Source organism: Lycium barbarum, chromosome 3 (genome assembly GCF_019175385.1).
Source record: "Lycium barbarum isolate Lr01 chromosome 3, ASM1917538v2, whole genome shotgun sequence".
Taxonomy (NCBI): Eukaryota; Viridiplantae; Streptophyta; class Magnoliopsida; order Solanales; family Solanaceae; genus Lycium; species Lycium barbarum.
The window spans coordinates 8,806,513-8,812,418 of NC_083339.1; the positions used below are offsets into that span (position 1 = coordinate 8,806,513).

General features: G+C 35.8%; 1 long non-coding RNA gene across 1 annotated transcript; it reads right to left on the reverse strand.

The window, feature by feature from the left end:
- Positions 1-460: 460 nt before the first annotated feature.
- Positions 461-5,108, reverse strand: LOC132630170 (uncharacterized). The gene is made up of 2 exons (XR_009578515.1): positions 4,918-5,108; positions 461-1,051 (listed from the first exon to the last, which is right to left on the reverse strand). It is a non-coding gene; the product is annotated as an uncharacterized LOC132630170 (long non-coding RNA).
- Positions 5,109-5,906: the final 798 nt, after the last annotated feature.

Sequence of the window (5,906 nt, forward strand, 5' to 3'; positions counted from 1 at the left end):
TTCACTCATATAAGTTCGCGTATATTCGTGAACATGACCGTTTATTTTATGAAAATGCCCTTTTTCTTCCCTTTTTTTCAAGATCAAATAGAGTCTTGGCCCAAAGTAGTGCAAAATTTTAAGTGTGTCTTTGCCTCCTAAAGTCTTTGGTTTCGCTATGGGGCTTGGCCCAAAGATCAACTTATTCCAGTTCCAACTCTGTCCAAAGCTGGGTTTAACTTTTGAAAATACATTGCTCTATTGCAAAAAACTGAGTTGGGTTGTTTCAGAGAAATGACATAATACTTATAGTGTTTAAAACCCTTTATTATCCGTTTTGAACTTGCACCAAAAAGCCATTTTTTCTTGTTATCCTTTTATTTTCTGAAAACGGTTATACTAAATCTTATTTTTTTGAAAATCGTTCGGGGACCTAAAAGTCTACTAAACGGCATAAGTACCATTGTCCTAAGACGACTAGTTCAAACCAAAAGATTCCAACAATAATATGAATTCTTTACAAGTATTGAAAATCCGAATACAACAAACTTGGAATTCAAAATATAACCATCATAATAAAGAGATGGGGCGGGTTAAGGGCGTACCAAGCCTCTAGTTGGCCATTTTCACCCATGGTTGGGCCTTCCATGCGTTTCTTCTAATATTAGTTTCCCTTTCTTTACTCGGACTCGCCCCAAATGTGAAGAAATGCCTATTGGGCCTCAGCCCAACAGATTGGTTATATAAACAAGCCCAAATAGCCATGCAATGAAGAAGGAAAGAAACAAAGACCCGGCTAGTTTATATTTTACTGATTTTATCACATACATAGCTGTACATACCCTTAGACTTTATTGGAGAAGACTTGGGTGGTGGGCAGGAAAAGTCATCGCCATCCGCATTCCTGATGTCGCACAAGTTTCAAGAGGTTTCATGAACCTCCGGCATGGCTGGTCACCGGGGAAGGTTCAGACCAGGCCCCTCCTAAACTGCTTTATTCTCCCAACCAATACAGCCATAGAGGACACAAACTTACAAATCCATATACAGGCTTGGAACAGATAGAACAAGTCTAATGCACATAGTTATAGGGTAGCCATAAATTAATAGGAACAGGTAAAGAGTATGAAGAGAAGATATGAATGGTCCAAGCAGATGTAATATTCTAGTAAACCAAGACCAAGACAACTGAATATAACTTAGACAAGGATGAAATAGCATACATGGACACAATGTGATCAAAGTTAGACTGAACCAAACAATCATAACAGAAGCAAGTACATAGAGGTGGCATAGTTCAAAGCAGTCTTGAATCAAGTAGACATGGTGCAAACAAAATAAGTAAAGACACATAGACATAGAGGGATCAAGAGTAAGCTGCAAGAATAGTAAGGGATAACCAAGACACAAATTAGGCACATAGACATGGGGTAAGCAAACCTCAGTACTGATATAATGTAAACAGAGGTAAGCAGCAGATTTAAAACTTACAGAGACCATACAAAGTTACTCATACAATGCCCACAACAAGTGTAGATGACTTATGCACAGCCAAAGTAGGTATTCACGTAACCTTTATATGCAATATTTCAAGCCTGGGTAATTCTTTACACATAATGCAGAAGATGCGCAGGAAGACAGGGTTTGTAACTCTAGTGAACATGGTATGGATAAACTTAAGCAGATGGATCAGAGTTCTCTAATTGAAGCAATAATTTGCCTATAAAGCAACACACAAGGTAACTAACTGATCTTTAATCATTATGATATCAACAGAAAGAGGGCACAGGCATAATCTATGCCAGGAAAATATAGGAAGAGGCATGGCTTTTCTAGCTTAATGAGCACAAGTGGGATGCTGCATTACCCTCAAGATCATTTAGTTAAAGGTCAAGACAAACAACTAGAACACAGGCAAGGTCAAGTACAAGTATAAGCAATTCTAAGAGATTTTATGTCCAAGTGATTCTATGCAAGATATGCAGTCTTTTAAGTATGGCAACTGTATTTTCAGACATACTTTAAGCAAGCAGAAAGGCAAGCAGTCCCAAAGGTACACAGAAGATTTAATATTTTAAGGTTCAGAGTCTTGAATCCCTTTTAGACTTTCTCCTCTAATCCTATTCCATTATAGAAAAGAAAAAAAAAACAGATTAATCCTATAAGAAAATGTGCATGATTTAACTCACCATTCACAATTAGTGGCCTGCTCTTAACTCTGCCACTTTGTAACTAAACAGTATTCACAATTCACCTGGGATCATTTCAAAGCTCACTTCTGTTGCTATTATGCCTCTGCTGGTACTTAATGTCGTGCTAAGGAGCAGTGCACTATTCAAATAAGGCCAGACTCATTTATTACCCTTTAACCAGGTTTAGATTAGCAAGATTAAGGACACATCTCAAAGGTTAAAAATATGGTACATTATCTAGTGTATAATAAAGAAAAAAAAGCTAAGTGTATTCCCATGTCATCATACTGCTAATTTAAATTAATATTAAGGTACTCCTCTTTTCCTTTCTTTAGCATTCTAGTGTTTTAAGAAAACCAATTCAAGCACAGATAAGACTAAGCTAATGCATACAAAACCCTATGTGAGTCTTAGTCATGAACCAAGCCTAAACAGATATTAGAGGGTCCTCACAACTTATTATACTATCCAAACAAGACATTTTGACTCATTTTCAGTATACTTACTTGAAGTCTTTCTCTCTTTCCAGTTTTAATCAATACCTACAATCGTCAAACTTATGTGTATCACCTAGTCCTGTCAACTAATCCCTAAGGCATACCTGAATAAGTAAGTAGGTTCAGTTGAATCCAAACATCAAACATTATGAACAAGTTTAGTGATCTAAGTGAACAGCTATTAATGCAAGGAGAAGTTCATTTTTTTAAGACCCATTTAACTCAATAATGGGGAAAGGCAACCAAGTTTGTAAACATAGTAAGTTGCACCCATAGGCTTGTGGGATATGCCATGACAATCTTTTATTTGGGAAGAAAGATACTATGGACCAAGTGAGGCTTGGTCCTTTCTCAGTCTTCTCCTAAGATGTCTTTAAAAAGACTTCCCATTTGCCAAGTGGTTTATACTTGATCCTCCCCTCTCCTCCTTAAACATGCTAAAGGGGGTTGAACAACTCAGATTGTAAGGCCAAGTTATCTTAAAATTTTACCTACAAACCTGTTTTAAACCCTCTTTATCCAAATAGGACTTACAGGATCCTATATTTTTTAATCTCGTCTTAGGCCTAAGCAAACAGTTGTCAACTGTCATTTCCAGACCATGTTCCTTATCATTGTACGAAAACCAGGTTTTCATATTTTTTTAAAGACAAACCTCAATCTCCTAACTTATTCAAGACATAGCAAAGCATAACCAGACCTGTTTTACTTCACCATCTTCATACTACTTTAAATTATCCAATTAGATACTTAAGGTCACCTATTAAACCAGGGTAAGTCCATGAAAAAACATTAATGCTGATGCAAGAACTTATAGAACACCAGCTTATTTTTATAACACAAGTTGCTTCAACAATTAGACAGGACACATAATAGGGCTGAGGAAAAAAAACCAAAGAGATTAAAGGCAACAGAAACAAATTTTCGGATTCTTGACGACTATTTCTCTCCCATTTTACATCCTTTCAATCCTTAAAGCAGCCACTAATCAGGTTAAGAACCAGCTTGCTAGTTGGCAAAACCAATCAGATTAATTTCAATCAATTTCAAGTTAGACCTGATCCTAAAGGTTTACCCCTTTCTTTCCAATTCTATCAAACCCTTTAGAGCTTAGAGATATGGACTAGTTTCAAGATATAAGACTTGTAATGTGAGTCACACCAAGATAGGTTTGTAAACACCCTATGTTTAAGCCAAACAAATTCAGACAAGAGATTGAAACACTCAAACAAACCAAACCAGGTCCATACTCCAGTCTCTAATCACATTAGTTTTTAAGACTACTAAAAAGATCTAGGTAGTTTAAAATATGTTCTAGTTTAAATCCGGTGGAGTCGTGATCACAGAAGCTCCAACTATTACTTAACCACCCAAAAGCCAAACTAAACCAAACTCCATTTCAAATTGCAGATTAGTTGAGAAAAAGCTATCAACTAGTCCTGGTTTTATCTTATTCTGTGTGGGTGAGATCATTTAGGATGAAAAACATGTTCAAGGTACGTTAACCACATTGTTTCATAGCTTAAGTAGAAGCATGGAGATCACATAAGCAAAACAACCCACTATGAAGACTAATCGATCCCATGTTAGGCAGGTTTCAACATGACATTCAAGCTGGTTCCACCATTACTTAAGTGAATCATAAATTAAGCACATAACTAGATAGGACAGCACTTAATAATATGAACCAGCATTAACAAGCACTTAGATTAAGCAAGACCCAAACAAATTAGCTAGTGCAACATCCTTAGACTAAGCAAAATCTAAATAAGGGATGCGCAGCCAAGAAAAGAATGGACCTTGGAGCCTTGTGCTTCCCATTTCGAGACTCGGCCACACAAAATATAGAACAACAAAAGAAAATAATTTTAGAACTTAGGAAAAACTCTAACTTTTTAAGGTCAAAGTTCAAATTTTTTTTACTGAGAACTTAAAATCGAAATTTCTAGCCTCTTGAGGTTGTCCCAACTTATTTTTTGTGAGAGGTAGAACCCCAAAGTTCATCCAAAGACCTAAATAAACGATGTGGTAACAAGTGGTTTTCAGATGCAACATTCAATATCATGAAATTAATGGCTAAGATCTACAGAATACAAGCACATACGGTTAGAGCTAACCTCTCCTAGGTCGATCCGCCCCAAACTCTTAAGGACTAATGACAATAAAGTTCGTACAACAGAAAAAATGCAAAATATGTGCTTTAATTTTAAAAAAAATGAAAGAAAAAAGTAATAGGAAGAGATCAATACCGTGTTTGGGGTGACAAACGTAAATTTGGGTTTGAAACATTGATTGTTTCACGCGAATAGCCATACCAGGCTTGTATAAGGAGAGAGAGAGAACACTGAGGCAGCGCCTTAGGATTTGGGGAAAAGGGGAATGAGAGGAGAGAGAAGGGTGTAAGGTTGCATTTGTGTGAAAATGAAAAATGGAATGAGGGAGTATTACAATACTCCCTTCCTTATCTGCGCGTTTTTTGGCTGGGTCTGGTCCATTAAGTGGACTGGGCCTGGTCCAATTTTAAGAGAAATGAACATGGCCCTTTTTCCCCATGTATATCACGTATGTATATTTATGTATACTAGATGTATATACGCGTATAGGGGTAGGACGGGTAATTTAACAAAATAGATAAACACTTTAAACAATCAATTATTGACCATAGTACTCAATTACAAACAAATTAGGACGTAACTAATTTCGAAACACTGCTAATAAGCTCAATTTACAAGCTTAGCCTTAATTGGTTCTAATTTTAGATGAGTGTTGCAATTATGGTCCTCTTGTTAACTAATTGCAATAATGTCCTTAGTTAATCTTAATATAATTAATTATTCCAATCATGACCTTATTTATCTAATTAGCCAATTAAAGCTAGATTTGCACTAATGACCTTAATTGGTTTGCTAATAGATTTAGTCATTTCAATTAAGGCCACCGAAAGGCTAATTTTGTAAAACTGACCCCAATTGCCTCAACCATGAATTGGTTGATTCAATTGTGGCCATAATGTAAACAACTAAATAGTCAAACCAGTTTACAACAAAGACCCTCTAACTGATTAACTAATATAATTTTAGCATCAAACAATTATTAATTTCAAACAATTATGTAGACACATAGGATTAAAGATTGAAGAGTAAAATGGTCAATTCTTTCAATTACTCAAGTTCCTTGGATTTAAGGGAATAAATTATTATTTAATTTTGACTTTTGACAATTTAACAATTAAATAAAT